Genomic DNA, 19,391 nt, shown 5'->3' with positions numbered 1-19,391 from the left:
GCTATGGCAACTGTGTCTGAGGCTGAGATGAACTCAGTTAGGCAAACCAGAGACAGAACTTGGTGTCAGTTGTTCAGGGAGCCTCCAAAGAGGTCAGAGAAGCCATAAGCGCTCATCTGTTCATGTGTTCTGCTCTTCTGCCTCTGGAACTCAGGACCAGTGTCCCACTCTGAGATCCTGGGCCAGCATCCTCAAGACTGGCACCACACCAGGGATGGGGTGAGGTCTGGCAAAGTGAAAAACACCACAAGGCTCTCTTACTGCTTTCATGCTTTTCCTAAATTCATCATTTGCTTGGTTGCTGTAAACCTTTGACGGCTTTCTAGAGTTGTGACAAAACTGGTTCTGATAGTTTCTGCTTGTTTTTCAATGTTTTTTGTGGCAGGATGGAATCTCAGAGCTGCCTACTCAATCATTTTGCTGACACCACTCTTTAAGTAGTTTATATTCCTGTGTTTTGCAAGAAACCGGGATTGGTGAAGGTCACTCAGGACCATCATGATGAGTTTTACTAAAATTAGAAGTTTCAGAGATACCAAATGCACTTCTATGGGGAAATTTGCTTATGGAGATTTCACTTAATATAGGGTAACAACATGATCTCTGCAACAGGAAGAACGAATGGAGCTGGTGATGGTCCCTCCACTTGCTGAGGGAGCTTCTGTGAGTCACTAAACCCTGTGAGCTTGTTCTCTCTAAGATGCTGCTGATCCTAATTACCTAACATTATTCTAAACATATACTGTGTGGAGGTTCCTCAAAGAGTAAAAAATAGACCTGCCCTACGACCCAGCAATTGCACTGTTGGGGATTTACCCCAAAGATTCAGATGCAGTGAAACGCCGGGACACCTGCACCCCGATGTTTCTAGCAGCAATGTCCACAGTAGCCAAACTGTGGGAGGAGCCTCGGTGTCCATCGAAAGATGATGGATAGAGAAGATGTGGTCTATGTGTACAATGGAATATTCCTCAGCCATTAGAAACGACAAATACCCACCATTTGCTTCCACGTGGGTGGAACTGGAGGGTATTATGCTGAGTGAAGTAAGTCAATCAGAGAAGGATAAACAGTGTATGTTCTAGTTCATTTGGGGAATATAAATAATAGTGAAAGGGAATATAAGGGAAGGGAGAAGAAATGGGTAGGAAATACCAGAAAGGGAGACAGAACATGGAAGACTCCTAACTCTGGGAAACGAACTAGGGGTGGTGGAAGGGGAGGAGGGCGGGGGGTGGGGGTGACTGGGTGACGGGCACTGAGGGGGCACTTGACAGGATGAGCACTGGGTGTTATTCTGTATGTTGGCAAATTGATCACCAATAAAAATAAATTTATTATTTAAAAAATGATAAAAAAATAAACATATACTGGACATGACAAAAAAAAAAAGAAACTGGGATGATTATTAACATAGAATGTTCTTGTAAGATGATTTATAAAGATAATACCAACAATGATATTCTTTTACCTAAGTATTATCACAATTTTAATCATAGTATATTACTTCTTTCTTTTAAGATTATTTATTTTAGAGAGAAAGCAAGAGCATGGACTTGAGTTGGGGGGAGGAACGTAATTAGAGGAGAAATAGTCTCCCCACTGAGTGTGGGGCCTAACCCAGGCTTGACGTCACGACTCAGATCATGACCTGAGCTGAAACCGAGAGTTGAATGCTCAACCGACTGAGCCACCCACGCACCCACCATCACTTCTTGTATCACAGTTTTTGATTTTTAAAATCAAAGTGACTTTGTTGAAATCACAATGGTTCTCAGGGTCCACTCACTAAAATGTCTATAGGTAGAAGAAAGAAATACATAGACGAAGAAACCCCAGTGGATCTGTCCTAGAATCTATGAGCCCGTTGGTTTTTCACACGTTGACTCTATTTTCCATGGGTGCTCACAACGGAAAGAAGAAAAAAATAACTCAATAATGGCAGCATCAGTGAATTATTTAGGTTTGGTTCAGAAAAGTTCACTCTATTCCATTTAAAAGTATTCAGAGACCTTATCTCAAAAAGTCTTTGCATTTAACTAGACAGCTTGAATGTTTGAGTTCACACAGGGCAAACCATCCCTTCGTATATGGAAGGAATCAAAGGTAAAAGAAATTTGCTCAGAAAATGTGCAAGACAAAAATATCCACGAGACCATTTTAATGCGGTGAAAGTACAGTCTCAGGTTTCTAAATTAGTTCAGTGCATGAGGCATTAAAACACCGCGTCTGTGCCTTTACTGAGATGCGAATTAGTCAGAAGGATTTTCAGACTTGAGCTCACCAGGAAAAAGTTGGCCTGTTTGAGGTAAAACCTAAGAAGCGACCGTTTCCAGCGGTGAAGGGCAGTATTGGCAAATAACGCCACACTCTAGCAATAAAAGATAATTTTAAAACGTCATGCTTCAGGACATTTTTAAACCTAACTAGACATTTCAGTCATATCAAAATGTAGAGAGAGCAGTGAAAAATAGATCCCCACCAACCTACCACCAAGATTAACAATTATTTACACTTTATGAATCTTATTTCATCTAGGCTCTCCTGTGCCCGTCTCCACACTCGTGCACACTCATACACTGGAAGTTATTATTTTGAAGCAAATACCAGTCTATGAAGTCATCAGTGAACATGTCTGACTGCTTCTCTTAAAGACTCGAGATCTATTTTTACTATAACCTGAATACCATTACAACTAAAAAAAAAATAATAATTCTATAGTATCTTTAAATACTCAATCAGGATTTAAGATTTGCCCATCGTTTCATTTTGTAAAAATCGTGGATCGTTTGAATCAGGATCCAACTAAGGTTCACGTATTACATCTGTTCGAAGTGTCTAGTCAACTTGTTTAATCTCCCACAGTCTCCGTCCTTCTTTATTTGACCTTGTAGTTTATTTGTTGAAGAGATCAGTCCGTTTTCTGATAGAATTCTCCACTATCTGCATTTTACAGCTGCACCTGTCCTCATGTCACTATCAGGATCTGTGTCACCTGTCTTTCTCATAAACTTGTACTTAAGTTTATGCTCTTGAACTAATTCAGGCTGGTTCTCATGCCAAGGAGTTCTGGGGTTATACTGAGTCTCCAAAGTGTTAAGCATCAACTGCAAACTTGAGTAGATCATGGTTGACCCTATCGTGATCATAGGGTCACGAAGAAATATCAATTCAATATCCGGGAGGAGAAAAGATGATGCATAGGGAGGTTGCAAATCTTAGTTCACAAACCCAGAGTCACGAAAGATCACTTTTACGTCCCCATAAATCAGCATAAATTCTGACTTCAAGCCCCCGGTCTCCAGGCTGCCAGGAGCATTGACTGCCATTTACCAGCAGTTTGGCAGAGTGAGAGCTTAGAGTCAAAAATAAAGTTTCTGAGAAGGAGCAAAGAGATGTCGTATGTCCACACGTTGGTGTTTGTAAAATGAATCGCACCAGCCATGATTCCCTGCACCCTTCACAAACCCCTTTGTGCGTATCTGCATACGCTTGTGTGATTAATACCTAGAAGTGGGACTGCCGGATTTCAAACGTTGTGAATCCAAATATTTAGTGATCTTATGTAATCCCCTCCTGAAAAGTCACTGCGGCTCGCCCTTCTGTAGCTGTCCCCATTTTTTGGAAACAGTGTGCGTTGTCAGATTTTCCATCAGGGAAGACATTGCAAGGCGCCGGCTGCTTTCACACATGCAACCCTGTTTCATTATTACAAGAATCCTATGAGTTAGGCGGGCCTCTGGGATGCCAACGTGCACTCCACACAGCGACACGTTAGAACTGTTGGCTGGACCTGAGTCTGTCCGACTCCCAAACTGGTTCCCTTGGCAACGCCTGGGCTGCTCTCCTAGCAGCCAGCGCTAGAGACGGCTTTCTGGTGCTCGCAGACAGGCGAGACTTTTAGGATTGGTAAGAAGTGGCAAGGTTTAGGCCTGTAGGTTTATAGATCTGCACGGCGCAGGGGACCTAAAACGAGAGTAGTGATCTCTATGACCTTATTCGGAACTTCCAGATGACGGACTGAATTCAAGAATCAAAATTCATATAACGAAACTTAAAGAGATTGTCATGCAGCATCCTAACATATGTTCTGGCCAACAGAGTTGTGTGTGTGTGTGTGTGTGTGTGTGTGTATAAAAGAGCCTTTAAGGTAGTTAATGCCTTATTCCCTCAAGGCTGTGACTCCTTTTTCCAGTTACTTTTTGAAATGGGCTGTTGTTTGAGGAACTTCATACTGTTTTTCGTTATTTGCCCCGACAAACAAATAAATCACTCGTTCCGCATCCCATTTGTGACAAATTTAAAAACCTGACTCTCTGAAAAATGGGAAGGTTTATTTTTCTTTCCCTTTTGTGAACGGGGCATTAAGTCTGAAATTGCCTTCAGTGACAAATTCCTTTCATCCCTAATCCCTCATAGAAATACCGTAGTGAACTACAAGTGACAGAGGCTTCAGAAAGAAGCAGGTGATCTCAGCCTTGTAAATAAAACTCGTCTTGAAAAATAGAAGTAACAGAGATTCGCTAACTCGATAGATTTCTTAAATTGGGTTTAAATGGCTTAGCATGTGAAACAAAATGCATTGGTATTGAATCTTCCTATTATTTTGTTGCCTATAATTTTGCAGAGCATTCAGTTCACTCACTTAAAATGTACAACTCAATGCTCTTTGGTAAATTACATTATTTTTTTACATTATTAATTTTAAAAATTATCATAAAATGCATACAACATAAATTTGTCCATTGAACTGGTTTTCTGGTACGCGGTTCAGCGGCATGAATTACATTCACAGTGTTGCATAACATCACCACTGTCCATTGCTAGAACTTTTCATCACTCGAAACAAAAGACTCGGTTACCTGTAAACATTAACTCCTCATGTACTGTACTTTCTATCCCTAGAAATTGCCCATCTACATAGTATTTCATACAGGTGAAATCGCTTCTAAGTTGTGTTATAAGGTGTTTTGTTTTCATTCATCTCAAGTTTTTTTTCTAATTTCCTGTTTTTGAAAGAGATTTATTTAGCTAGTTTAGAGAGAGAAAGAGAGAACATGAGTGGGAAGGGCAAAGGGAAAGAGAATCTCAAGCAGACTCCGCATTGAGTAGAGAGCCCCACACGGGGCTCGATCTCACAACCCTGACAACATGACAACTTGACCTGAAACCAAGAGTCTTGGATGCCTACCTGACCACACTACCCAGGCACCGCTTCTAATTTCCTTTTTGACTTATTCTTTGGCTTATTGGTCATTTAAGAGTCTGTTAATTCCCATGTTTTTTAATTTTCCACTGTTCCATCTGTTAGTCATTTCTAATTTCATTTTACTGTTTTTGAAGACAATTTTTTCAAAAAAAAATTTCAATATCTTTAAATGTACTGGGACTGATTTGTGTCCTAAAATATGAACTATTCTGGAGAATATTCCATGTGCATGAGAAGAGTGCATACCCTGCTGTTGGGTAATCTGTTAGGTCTGATAGGTTTGCAGTGTTGTTCAAGCCACTATTTCCTTGGTGATCTTCCATTTGGATGGTTTATCCATCATCAAAAGGAGGATGTTGAAGTCTCCACAATTATTATGTTACTATTTCTCCCTTCATTTCTATCAATTTTTGCTTCACATATTTTGGGGCTCCTTTGGAGTGCATATATTTATAATCACTGTATCTTCTTGCTGTATTGCCACTTGGTCAACATACAAAGTCCTTTTTTGTTTATTGCAAACCCATTTATCCAGAATCCATGTTATCTGGTAATAACACAGCCACCACCCTTCTCTTTGGTTACTATTTTCATAGAATACCTTTCTGTATTCTTTTACCTTTGATCTCCCTGTGTAATATCTAAAGTGAGTCTTTATACTCACTTTTGTCGATGTTACCTTTCAATAGGAGAATTTAACACATTTGAACTTCATGTGATTACGGATAAAGATTTACAACCTCCATTTATTTAGCTTTTTGTTTTCCTTATAGGCATATTTTTCTCAATCTCCTCATTCTTTTTTATATTTTCTGGAGTTTTTGTGGTATCCTATTTTGATTCTTTTCTTCTTTTTTTTTCCTGTGCACTTTTTTTAGTTATTTTCTTAGTGGTTAATGAGAGGTTTACAACTGACATCTTAAATATGCTAATGATCTAGTTGACTAATATCAACTTAATTTTAACAGTATACAAAGCACTCTGTGCCTGGATGTCTTTGTGCCTCCCCCTTTATTTTATTATTTTCACAGATGGTCCCTTTATATTTTTGCATAGCCATTAATGTTGGCATAACCTAAAATCTTCTCCTCTTTCAAACTTTTTCTTTAAAAGTACTTTAAAGCTTTCTGACATTACATTGTAAAAATTCTTTCAAGTACATATTTCGTTCAGTCTGAAGCTTCTTAAATTATTAAGTAGAATGCCATGCATAAATTTGACTTTACTCCATGAACAAGTTAATTTATATCCCATTAAATGGGAGACAACATAAAGCCTGTGACATAAACTGAAATCACTCTTTTACCCATCGCATTAATATTCTTCTTAGGTTGAAAAGTTTCCATTAAATCTGCACACTATCAGGAAGAAATAAACAGATGATGAAAGGATTTTACAAGTTATGTATGCATGAAAAATGGAGCCATAAGATGGTAATTAGAGCACAATACCAGCCCGACTTCTTCAGGACCTGAAGGAAGAGATTAATGCTGTCAAAATTATTATTCCATTTAGAAAACACAGAAAGAAAGTTGTAGAAATATGGAACTTTAATGGACTGCCAATGTTTCTTCTGGTTTAATGTATCCTTAGATCATACCAACTTTCCATTGACCATCCTAAATGTTCTTTTCATGTGAAACTATGTTTTATTCTCTCAAATGTTTACTTCTGCAGGGGGTAAATAGTCTCCCTTTGTATATCTTTATTTTGTGTCCCAATCCAGCTCTTCCCTGGTATTCTTACCTACAACTCAGCAGAGTTTTTCTTCAGCAAATCCATGAATCAATGAGTATTTGCAACTGATCCTTATTATTCAGAGAAAAATCCCTGACTTTTTAAAATGCACCATTAGAATCATACTATTCACATATTTGCTTTTGTCAAGTTTTCAAATATGCTACTATTGGATCAAAATCTCTCCTAATTGCAATTAAGATTTACAGACGTCTCACTCAAAGAATGAAGTCTGATTTTACCAACTATGTTTTGTTAGTATTGATGCCTTCCAGTAAAGTTAATGCATTGTGACCCAGAAGCGTCATGCTGAAGAACACTTAGGCAGTTTCCATAGTGTTCTGAATATTAATATTGAAACCAACACAACAGGCCCAAAATGGAGTTACTTGTGCTAAGTTCCACAACACCAAAACCAGCCTTGCTATTGCAGTTTGGCTCTTCCAGAAATGAAATCTTAAACCGGAGGATCAGGAATTGCCTGATCAACATTAGTAGGTAACCTGCCTGACAGACATTTGCCACCCCTAAAGGAAGGTAATTTGCAGTAACTTGTCTGCTTTTCTCCCTAACATGACGTCATTGCTCCTGCTCCCTTTTGCTTCTAAAATCTCTTACCTTGTATAGCTCTTTGGAGCTCCTCTCTATCTGCTAGATTGGATGCTGCCCAACTCATGAATTGTTGGGGAAAAAAAAAAGATCTTCTAATTCTATTTTTTTAAATATTAGCTTGTTCATTTATCTGGAGCTGGTGATGCCAACTTCATAGTGAAATGACGATTACAATATATTGTAATACAAAATGTCTAACACTTGTAATTGCTATATCATTCAAGAAATGTTGGATCATTTCTTTCCAGTGATTCTCACCACTCTCAAGAGTTTGCAGCATTTCTGTTTTAAACAGGGGAAGGGGGTGTGAAGGAGATGGCGAGGAGAGGTCATCAAATTCATATAGCTCAAGGAATGAAGCAATCCAGTAATCCCTGGGGTTGGAATAAGCTCTTATCACTATGTGAAATTTCTTGTAAAATTTGGCTGAATGTATGTAGCTAAGCAATCACAGATGAGTAATTCACATTCTCAATATAGGAACAAAAATTATCTTGTTTCATAACACAGTTTTTTATTATTTGGTATGCTAGGCTTTACACGAATGTATAGTCTTTTAAGCCAATCAATTAGTCACGGCATCAACATTTCTGAGAAAAGTCCTATAAAATACTAGCTAAAAACCTTTGTACAACTTTCAGAAAACAAAACAAAACAAGAAAAACCTAACAGAAAAGCAAACTGCATTTGAAACTAAAAGGATATATTTTTGGTCAGTTGTTAGATGTGCGGAAGGATAAAATTCCTTTCTTTAAACTGTACTGCTCACTATGCTAATCTAATGCTTATCTTAGCACATCATGAACATATACTTGTGGAGCTGAACTGAAATCAATTTCACTGAATTGAGAAAAAAATCAATACACAGTTCTCCAGTGGCAGCCACTCCAGGGTTTGAAAGCCCAGGTACTAATTTTTAAAAATATCTTCCTTGTTTTTCAAAGCATAGGTTAAGAATTGCAACAGTACCTTGTTTGATTTTTTTGTTTTAATCCTGATTCCAGAGATCCATCAGAGACAAGGAATCAGAAGCTCTGGCTGTCAGCCTTTTAACAAGGTCCCCAAGGTGATAATTTGGCACAGAAAAGCTTGAGAACTCTGCCCCTCAACAGGTAGAATCGCTTTCGCAGTGAAATACCACGCTCCCTCTTTGACGAGAGCCATGATGCTAGGTCAGATCGTAATAAAGGTCACACCATCAATCCCTACATATGTACATCTACGTGAGTATTTCCTGTGACATATAAATATGACCCTCTCTTTTATATGCCTTAATATTTTTCTTGTGCTTTCATTTTCTTTAAATACTAAACTACTCAAGCCGTGCTGCTGCTAATGTAACAGCAAGTCCCCAGCTGGATGCTCTTGATTTCGGTATTTGCTTTGAGGTGAGGTAGACTGTAATTTTGAGGACACAAACTTAGAGTCTACGGGAGGAAACTCATCCAAATACGTGGAGTTGCCTCACAGGCAAATCAGAGCATCCTGGGTTTGGACTATAATCTAAGACCTGACTATGGGGCTACTTGCTGGGTAAAGGAGTTGGAATAAGGAGCTGAAGCAGAATTTCTACGTGAGTTCACAGGGTGAGATGTGAATTATCACCTCCAGAACTACTTACCGCCAGCGCCTCTGATTCTGTGCTCAAGTCTCCCGGGCTCCTGTTCCACATCAACCTCTATCTGGAGGACAGCACTAGGAGAGCAGCCTCCTGACCATTTCCTGCTCCTCCTCATGACTTCCTGATTTCTTTTCAGTCCACTGCCATTCAAAAAATTATCACATTTTAACATCACTTTATTATTATTATTTAAATTATAGACTGGGGCACCTGGGTGGCTCAGTGGGTGAAGCATCCAACTCTTGGGTTCAGCTCAGCTCATGATCTCAGGGTCCTGGGATCCAGCCCCGTGTGGGGCTCTGTGCTCAGCACAGAGTAGCCCTCTCCCACTCAATTTTCCTCTCTCAAATAAATAATTATTTAAAAATTCAAAAAATAAATGAATAGATTTTATTCTTTGGACACTTTTTGGCTTATGGAAAATTGAATGAACACTACAAAGAGTTCCTAAATATCCCATCACCTTCCTCCTCAACTTTCTTCTATTCTTAACAACTTGCTTTGATGTGATACAAATGCTTGTGATCATGTTCCCCAATGTTATCAATGAACCAATATTGATACGGTAATATTAGCTGAAGTTCACAGTTTCCATTCAGGTGCACTCTGCATTGCACATTCTATGGGTTTTACAAACGTACAGTGACATGTCCCCACCATTATGACATCATGTGGAATAGTTCCACTGTCCTAATATCCCCTATGCTCCAACTAGTCATCCCTCCCACCCTCTCCTCTGCAAGGACTGAAAACCACTAACCTCTTTACTATCTCCATGAATTTGCCATTTTTAGAATATCACAGGGTTGGGGTCATACAGAACGTAGCCTTTTCACATCGGTTTGTTATACTTAGCGCCATGCTCTCAAGGTTTCTCCCTGTCTTTACGTGGTTCGATAGCTCACTTCTTTTTAGTGCTGAGAGACCTTTCATTGTATGGATGGACCACAATGGATCAGTCATTCACCACCGAAGGACATCTTGGTTGCTTCCGGTTGGGCAACTGTGAATACAGCTGCTGTAAACATCTGTGTGCAGGTTTTTGCGTGGACATAAATTATCAACTCATTTCACTAAATACCAAGGAGCATGATTCCTGTCCCCCAGAGTGTGTGCAATTTTCTAAGAAATCACCAAATTCTCTTCCAAAGCGGCGGTGCCATTTTGCATTCCCACCAGCAATGAATGAGAGTTCTGTAGCTCCACAACCCTCACCAGTATTGGATGCTCAGTGCTCTGGGTTTAGCCCATTCTAATACACGTATAGTGACGATTTTTTATTTTAATTTGCATTTTCCAAATGCCATATAATGTTGAGCATATTTTTATATGCTCATTTGCCATCTATATATCTTCCTTGTTGAACTATCTGTTCAGATCTTTTGACCATGTTTACTTATTTATTTTCATGTTAACAGTTCGCTGTATATTCTGCAATCAAGTTCTTTTTCAGCTATGAGTTTCACAAAGATTTGTTTTCCTGTTTGTGGCTTGTCTTTTCATATATTAACTGTTTTGTGTTTTTTTTTAAAAACAGAAGTTTTTAATTTTAAAAAGTCCACCTTATCAATGTTTTCTTTCAGGGACTGTGTTTTTGGTGTCACACATAAGGAGCTATTGTCAAGCCTAAGGTCATCTAAGATCCTACATTATTTTCTAGGGGTTTATACTTTTGCATTTTACCTAGAAGTCTATGATCCATTTTGAATTAATTTTGTGAAAGAAGTAATGTCTAAATTGTTTCTTTCTTCTCTTCTCTTTTCTTTTGTCTTTTTTGCATGTGGATGTCCACTAGTTGAAACATCATTTTTTTAAAGATTTTACTTATTTATTTTAGAGAGAGAGAGAGAGAGTGAGAAGGACAAACAGATTGCATCCTGAGCACAGAGTTGGGCATGGGGTTTGATCTCATGATCCCGAGATTATGAGCTGAGCCTAAACCAAGTGTTGGACACTTAGTCAACTGAACCACCCAGAGGCCCCTTTAGCATCATTTTTTCAATGACTATCTTTACTGCTTCTCAGAGGTAAGTTGAGGATTGAGGATATATGTGGTCTGTTTCTGAGCTCTCTATTCTGTTCATGATCTATTTATTTTTTTCAACATATTCTCTTAATTACTGTGGCTTTAGAGCAGGTCTAGAAGTTAAAGGGAGTGTAAATTCTCTGAATTTGTTCTGCTCCTTCAATATTGTGTTGGTTGCTCTGGGTCTTTTGCCTCTGTATGTAAACTTTGAAATCATTTTGTTTCTACCTACAAGATAACTTTCTGAGATCTAATGGGGATGGCATTCAATCTGCAGATCAATTTGAAAAGAACTGACAAAATTCTAAACGTCCTAAATTAATTTTTTACGATTTTATTTATTTATTCAGGGAGACACAGAGAGAGAAGCAGAGGCACAGGCAGAGGGAGAAGCAGATCCCCCGTGGGGAGCCCAGTGGGGGACTCGATCCCAGGACCTGGGATCATGACCTGAGACAAAGGCAGATGCTCAACCACCGAGCCCCCCAGGTGCCCCATATTCATTTTCTATTACATATTTGTGAGAATCAAACTGTGAATTTTGTAATGACAGTGAGGCTTTTTGTTTGTTTGTTTGCTTTTTCCCAATCAATTTTGATTATTTCTGTATCCCCAGATAGAGCCCGTTGAATGAATGAACACCACTTCCTCACTACTCTGGATGCTGCAGATCTGTGTATATGTCTAACCTCGCTGTGTGTTGGTACCTTTATTAAGGGCAAGGGTATGTTATATGTCAGAATCTTCTTCATATCCTGCTGAATAATCCGTATGTATCAATGTGTCGAGTAAATAAGTTTAGTAAGAAATGAGCTAAAATATCTCTGAATTTTTTTTAAAAGGCTGTTATCATAAAATGTCAATAACAACACTACATTTACCAAAACAAAGTGACAATAAGCAAGAGCATTGTCTCTATGAGAATAATGCAAAGCCGGAATGTTTTCACAATATCGTTGGAGGTTGGGTTTTTCATATAGTCTTAAAATGATCTGATTTTTCGGTGGCTTCCATGATAGCCTCTCTGTGAGCATGTTTATACACCAGCAATTATTTATCATTTCTTTCCAGAGCTCTGCCCTCACATCCTTTTCTTCTCTAATGGCAGCTCTTCTAATGAGGCAGCATCCAAGTCAGGAGGTCCAGAACGACTGAACATCGTTATCACCTTCATTTGCGAAAATGCACTAAAATTTACATTATGCCTCCTGCTTAATAGCTTAATTTCCTTTTTGGTTGGATCCCAAATACTTACTTATTGATTAGAATTTCGGTTCGAGGGATGACACTCCGGTGTCCACTGCACTCCCCACCCTGTGCCAATGCTCTCCACATTCTCCTGACTCGTCTCTCCACACCCAGGTGAGAGAACTCCCCGAGCGGCCCCCTGCCCTGTTAGCTGAACTCACTGAAAATGGAATATGCTGTATTCATCCCGGCAAGGAAGGACCTTTCCGTTGCCAGCTCTTCTACAATAAACAGATGCAATATTTGCAGCAAGAGCAACTCCCACAGCTTCAAATGGAACTGTTATTACCGCAACATCCTTTCCCTGGCAGGTGCTATGACACCCCCCAACTAATTTCTCTGCGGCACTAGGCAGAGAAGGAAATGAGCGCCTTTGGAATATGCAATGTGTGCATCTACGGAGGTCAGGAAAGGAGCACCTCATGCTGCCTTACAGAATGTGGTGTCGTTACCTATTCTACACATGTGTCTAGAAATGTCTCTGAGGGGCGCCCGGGTGGCAGTCAGTTAAGCATCTGACTCTTGATTTCAGCTCAGGTCGTGAGCTCAGGGTCATGAGATCGAGCTCCCTGTTGGGCTCTGTGCTGGGCGTGGAGCCTGCTTGGGATTCTCTCCCCCTCTCCCTCTGCCCCCTGCCTCTAAAAAAAAAAAGTCTCTGACAATCACCTCATCCATGATCTTAAGCGTGAGTCTTCCGCCCTTCGGTAGGCTTCAACTCTGCATCTGCAAACACCAATACTAGTTAGTTCGTTGTGTTTAAACTCAATGAAATAAATAATTCATCTAAAGGAATGTCCTGACTTCTGCGTAACAATAAAATACATCTTTATGATTATCATGCCACTTCCTGCAAGTGTCACAGTAACATATGGGATAATTCGATTTCCCCTTATTTCCTTGGTTTACCTGGACTTAACAGACTTTTAAAAAGATGTACTAGCATTCTAAACTCAGTCCCCTTCTCACAGTCTGAGGGGATGAAACCATTCCTCTTGAGAAATGACCTGTATCACTTTGACTGTTGATGCATGGCACATTCTTTCCATCAATATGGGTTTCCTCCAGTGCAGTGCTTGGAAGGAGCTAAAGGTCACACACACACACACACACACACACACACACACACACCCCTTGCTCTCAGGTTATGTTACAATAAAGAAAGTAGAAGAGATCTAAATCAGCCAAGCATACAAACATGCAATTTTTTTCACATACAGACAGAAAGCATAATATCCTCCTACAAGCTTCTTGGAACTTCTGTTCTCTGTCCTAAGTAAGGTTTTTGGAAGCCTTTGGATGAATGATTCAAACCAAGGTGGATGCCCTGATATTTTGTTAGCATATCAGTCAAAAATGTAGGTGGATAAAGCAACAGAGATCGTATTTAAGTGGGAATCCAGGACCAAATTGAGTTCAAGGTCTAGGTGGCTACGGGGGGCACCTGGGTGGCTAGTCAGTTAAATGTCTGACTCTTGGTTTTGACTCAAGTCATGATCTCAGAGTCATGGGATCAAGCGTGTCAGGTTCTGCACTCAGTCGGCTTCAGACTTTCTCTCCCTCCCTTTCCAACTCACTCTCTCTCTCTAGCGCTCTCTCAAATAGATACAAAATCTTAAAAAAAGAAAAAAGAAAAAAAGATCTAGGTGCCTACTCCAAAGGTGTGAGGGAGGTGGACGCATCACATTCTGGTCACCATTCATGTAAGAGACAGAACTAATTGACCATATTTATTCATATCAAATCTCTCTCTTTAAAAAAAAATATTTATTTATTCATGAGAGACACACAGAGGGAGGCAGAGACTCAGGCAGAGGGAGAAGCAGGCTCCATGCAGGGAGCCTGACGTGGGACTGGATCCCGGGACCCCGGGATCATGCCCTGAGCTGAAGGCAGACGCTCAACCGCTGAGCCACCCACGTGCCCTATATATCAAATATATCTTAACTCATTTAAATCATGAAAGATTGTTCCTATCTATTATCATGCTAAATGCATCTCCGCTGAAGATCTAGACAGCTCCAGTGAAGTGCCTTGGGGACACAAAGCCTACTGAGAGGTCTTCGAATGTCACCTGTTCATCCTTAACTATCATAATCTAACTTCTAGCAAATCAGCCTCAGTTCGTGGGTTAATGTCATCTCACAGACAAACATGTCACACTATCGCCACTTAACCGCTTTAAATTGTATGTACTTAAAGGAAATTGCAGACAGTAAACGAGTCCCATGGCTTTAATTCGCATCTTTAGTCTGAAGACTCTCAAATGTATGTCTTTTTCTCAAATATTGGAGTAATTTTCCATTGCTGCCATAACAAATCACCACCGAGTTAGTGGCACAAAACACAGACTTTGTATCTCGCGGCGCGGTAGGCGGGCGTCTGCGTCGGGCCTCACGGGGTCTCAGGCAGGCCGCGGCCCTCTGGAGCCAGAGGCCCTGCTTCCGGGCCCACGCCGGCTGCTGCTTGTTCCTCTCATGCCTCTGATGTCTTCTGCCTCTCCTGCCACACGTCTGGAACTTACTCTCGCGCCCTCCTCTTCCTCTTCTGCGTATTCCTGTGGTTAGTTTGGGCCACGCAGACAGTCCAAGATGACTCCCCCCCACTTTATCCCCATGATCTTAATTCCATCGACATGCCCTTTGTTGTGTGAGGTTACATCTCGACAGGCTTCACGGATGAGGTGTGGACAACCCGGGGGCCATTGTTCTACTTAGTGTAGACGCCGATATTAAGAGCCCCACTTCATCTAAGGGTCTGCTGGAAGGCCGTGCTCGAGCGCCTCAGAAGCACCACTAAATAAACGTGTCCAACATCGAAGTTCTTGACTTCCAAACCCATTCGTGCACTTAGGTGTGTGTGTTTAATTTCAAAGAACAGCTCCATGTGTTCACTGACATGAAACCCTAAAGTCTCCTTTCATATTCATCCTCATTCCAAAGTCCGGCTGGCTTAGCTCACCACGTGTTTCCATTAATACGACTCTTAATTCCGGTGATGGTCAACCACGAGGAGGGCAAGTTTGCAGAATCCTTTTAAGTGGTCCCTTGGCTTCCACTGTCCCTCCGTACTTCTAATTCATTTTTCCGGATCTGAGCCAACAGGTTCTTTTCTAAAGAGCCAGGCCATGCTCATCCCAGAAATGCTACAGAACGTGCCCCCTTCCTGCTACCCTTATGATAAAGGCCAAATTTTAGTCAAGGCAGTCAGAGATGTCTCTTCTTTGGTGACTTCTGAGTACTCCAGGCTCGTTTATCACTCTTGGAATGTCCCTTGCTCTATTCTAGTCACACTGGGATACTTAGAATTTTTCAGAGATGTCACTGGGTTGAGAATAACATAATAAGCAATGTTTTTTAGAAGAATTTGTATGTGCCAAGCTGGTATAAATAATTCACTGATGTTAACTTCTTTTTATAATTCTGCACTCCACCCCTGACGTTGTTTTGATCACCACTATAGAGACTGAAACCCAGAGAATTTAAGTAACATGTCCGAGGTCAACGGCTAGTGAATGGTTGTGCTTAATTTCCAGGTCAGACACCCTGGCCCAGACCTTGTGATCAAAACCTTACACCATCTTGTTTTCTGAAGGAAAACTTGATCTTGACAAGAGCCACATCATGGCTTTGTATCATCACCTACAGGAGGACAAGGAAAGCACCTCAGAAATGGATTAAAGGTGGTTCTTTTTTTTTTTTTAAGAGTATTTATTTATTCATGAGAGACAGAGAGAGAGGCAGAGACACAGGCAGAGGGAGAGCCCGATGCGGGACTCGATCCCAGGACCTCGGGGTCACGCCCAGAGCTAAAGGCAGATGCTCAACCACTGAGCCACCCAGGTGCCCCAGAGGTGGCTCTTTTTTGTTTTCATTTTGTAATAAGCAGAATAATGCCCCCTTCACAAAGCATCCAAATCTTTAATCCCCAGAAACTCTGAATATGTTGTCTTGCATGGCAAAGGAATTTTGCAGATGAGATTAAGGGTGGTGAACCTAGAGCAGAGAGATTATCCTGGATTATCGGCATGAGCCCCAGCTAATCCTGTGAGTCCTTCAAAGCAGGGAATCTTGCCCAGCTGCAGCGAGGGAAGGAAAGAACCATGTGGCAATGGGAGAGGGTGAGGCCGGGGTCCCTGGCCTTGAAGATTTATTGAGAGAACATTCTGATTTACACCCAGCTTTCACAATCATGAGTGTTTTATGCGATGGTTACAATGTGGGGAGCCACGATTACATAGCAACGCATGTAAAGCGTGTTGCTGTGGATCTGAAATGTTGAGCTAATGAAGTTTGCAATGTCATTTTCATTTCTCGGGATATATTGGTGAAACAGAACAACTGACTTGCAGTGAAATAAGACAGTTCTGGAAGAAATCCTAGATCTTCCCACCAGCATGGGACTGAACATAATCTAGGAGATATTTGCAGCAAAGACAGACGTGTGGGAACCTGGTGTGCAAAATAGTGTCAAGAAATCTTGAGTTTGTTTGTTATCCCTTTTTTAAGAGGTCCAACCCCCCCTTAATGTCGAGGTCCAATATCATCTACATTAAGTAATCTTTGCTTAGTATTATTTTATAAAGTGGAAAACAGCCGTGATGAAAGAAGCTTCTAACTCTAAGAAAATCCAATGATAAAATCCCCAGTTAACATGGAGAGGGCTTGCTCCAAAGGATCGCATACAAATCAGAATGCAATTCTCTCTGGCGATTTCAGAAACAGGCTTGTTGGATGATGTCAGGGAAAATGAACTGAGCCAGAGTTAATCAATCCACACTCTCCACCTCATGGAACGACATCATTGCATGTGATCAGTGGATTGTAATGATCCACTTATCTCTCTGTCACCGAAAGGTAGGATGCGTGAGAACCACGGGAAGCATTCTGACCGAATCCCAGTATTTGTAATTATCAATCTGTGTCAAATGAATAAACTTTTAATGCCCGAGAATGAGGCCATGTTATCACAAACTACAGACCGAATAACAAATTTTATTACAGTCGCTTCTTCGATTTGGATGGCTCAGATTGAGACTGTTGTGATCTCTGTTGCCTATTTTTATCAGTCTTCAGTAAAAGCCCATCATCTGGCTGTATTTTGTGTATCTTTCATTGTGTTACTGCTTTTTCTGTCTCTTTCTGAATCTCTTCCCACAGATGGGAACCCCTTCCAGGTACATGTACGGCCTTGGTTACCCGCTGCCCTCCTCGGTCTGGCATTCCCCATGCTCTGTGATTGGAAATGCTCACCCTGTCTATCCTTTCCTTCGTTCTCCGATGCCAGATGTCCGACGTGCCACCAAGAGTGTTTGCTTCTGACCGGTAGCAAGACCTCTGTGAGATCAGAGCTGATAGAGTGAAGGGCAAAAGAGGCAAAGGTACATGAAAGAGGCCCACAGAAGGCCCTGCCACTGGGCCTACAGTTCAGATGTGAACACACTTTGAGGATGTGTGTTGATGCAGTAGTATCTATCGAGTCGTGTACTGCAGTGTGATGTTACTGCAAGATTTGCCCTGCAAACCTTGCCTCTCCCAGCCCAGCCTTTCCTTTTGGATCCCTTGCTCTCCCTCAACTCAACCTATGCCGTGAGCACTGCAATCTGTTCACCCAGATAATGAAATGAGGTGCCCTCATGCTTCAGAAACTTTCATTTCTGGGCCTTGATGTCCGGAATGTCCTTTCATAGCTCCCTCTGCTGCAGGAAACCCTCCTCAACCCTCAAGGCTCACTGTGAAGGGTACCTCTGTTTGAAGGATTAGTCGCTCTCCCCAGGTAAAGCTAGTTGTGCCCACCTGTGTTCCCCAGTACACTGAGCACATTGTGTGTGAACACGCTGAGCGTATTTCTGCTTTACGGAGGCAGCGTGGGCTTTACACTCCAATTATCTCTGTGGCTCCACTTTGCTGCAGGGCTTGGCACGAGGCAGAAGGCACAGGGAATGCTTTTGAGAGGGTCTGAGTTGAATCAGATTGAATTGAACTGACCAGAACTGCACTCAGGTTTATAAAGTTACTGGGGACAGGTAGGCCTCTGAAGTTTTTGTGTTTGGTTTGCTTTGGTTTTGTTTTTTAAAAACAAATCCAGACTTAATTAGAGCAATTAATTTCATTTTAATAGCCATAAACAATAGGCCTCTAATTTAATACTGGTATTGCTATTCACTTTTAAATGTACAGCAATAATTCTCTTCTGTGGTTATTACATTGGAAATACAATTTTTCCTCTGGGGTTAGTTTAAAATGATCAGAACATAGGGGGATACATTGGATTTTAGAGGCTGAAGCCATCCTGGAATGGATGGTCAATTTTGCTCTACTCTGTGACTCTTTGTGGAGCAGTACACATTTCCAGATGTCATTCAGGACTATGTCTAAAGGAGAACAGCACCGAGATAGAAGACCAATTCTGGTCTCCCCAATCTGGGGGGTCTGGCACACGTGGGGCACACGTGAGGCATACCTCTTGAAAGGAGCAGATGGGGGGGTCCTGGAATGATGTTTCTGGGAGACCCACCATCTCCCATGTCATCTGTACAGTTCACCGAAACACAGAAACACTGAGTCCCCCATCACAAGCCTCTGCTTGAACCTCCAGAATGTTCCCTGGACTCTCCCTGCATATAGAGGATCTAAATCCTTCCTCTACACCACCCAGCTCCCTGAAATGTCCTTTCTCAAGACATGATCTGTTGAAGGCAGGAGGTATCACCATGGCTGCAGGGAAGACCCCTTTAGTACTTTGGTTGTGCAACTGGGTGCCTATTAACCTGCCTCCTCCATTTTATAACAGAAATTTTTTTTTTTTGCTATTGGATAGCCACTGTCCCCCACAATATTTGTAATATTTTTATGTATTTGTTGTGTGAGAGCAAGCGAATGAATGAATAATAATTCATCCTGCTGAGGTGAATTGCCCGTGACACCCAGGAGCTATACTGA

The sequence above is a fragment of the Vulpes vulpes genome, chromosome 5 (genome assembly GCF_048418805.1).
Source record: "Vulpes vulpes isolate BD-2025 chromosome 5, VulVul3, whole genome shotgun sequence".
In the NCBI taxonomy this organism is placed as follows: Eukaryota; Metazoa; Chordata; class Mammalia; order Carnivora; family Canidae; genus Vulpes; species Vulpes vulpes.
Note: the sequence above shows the minus strand (reverse complement) of the source record.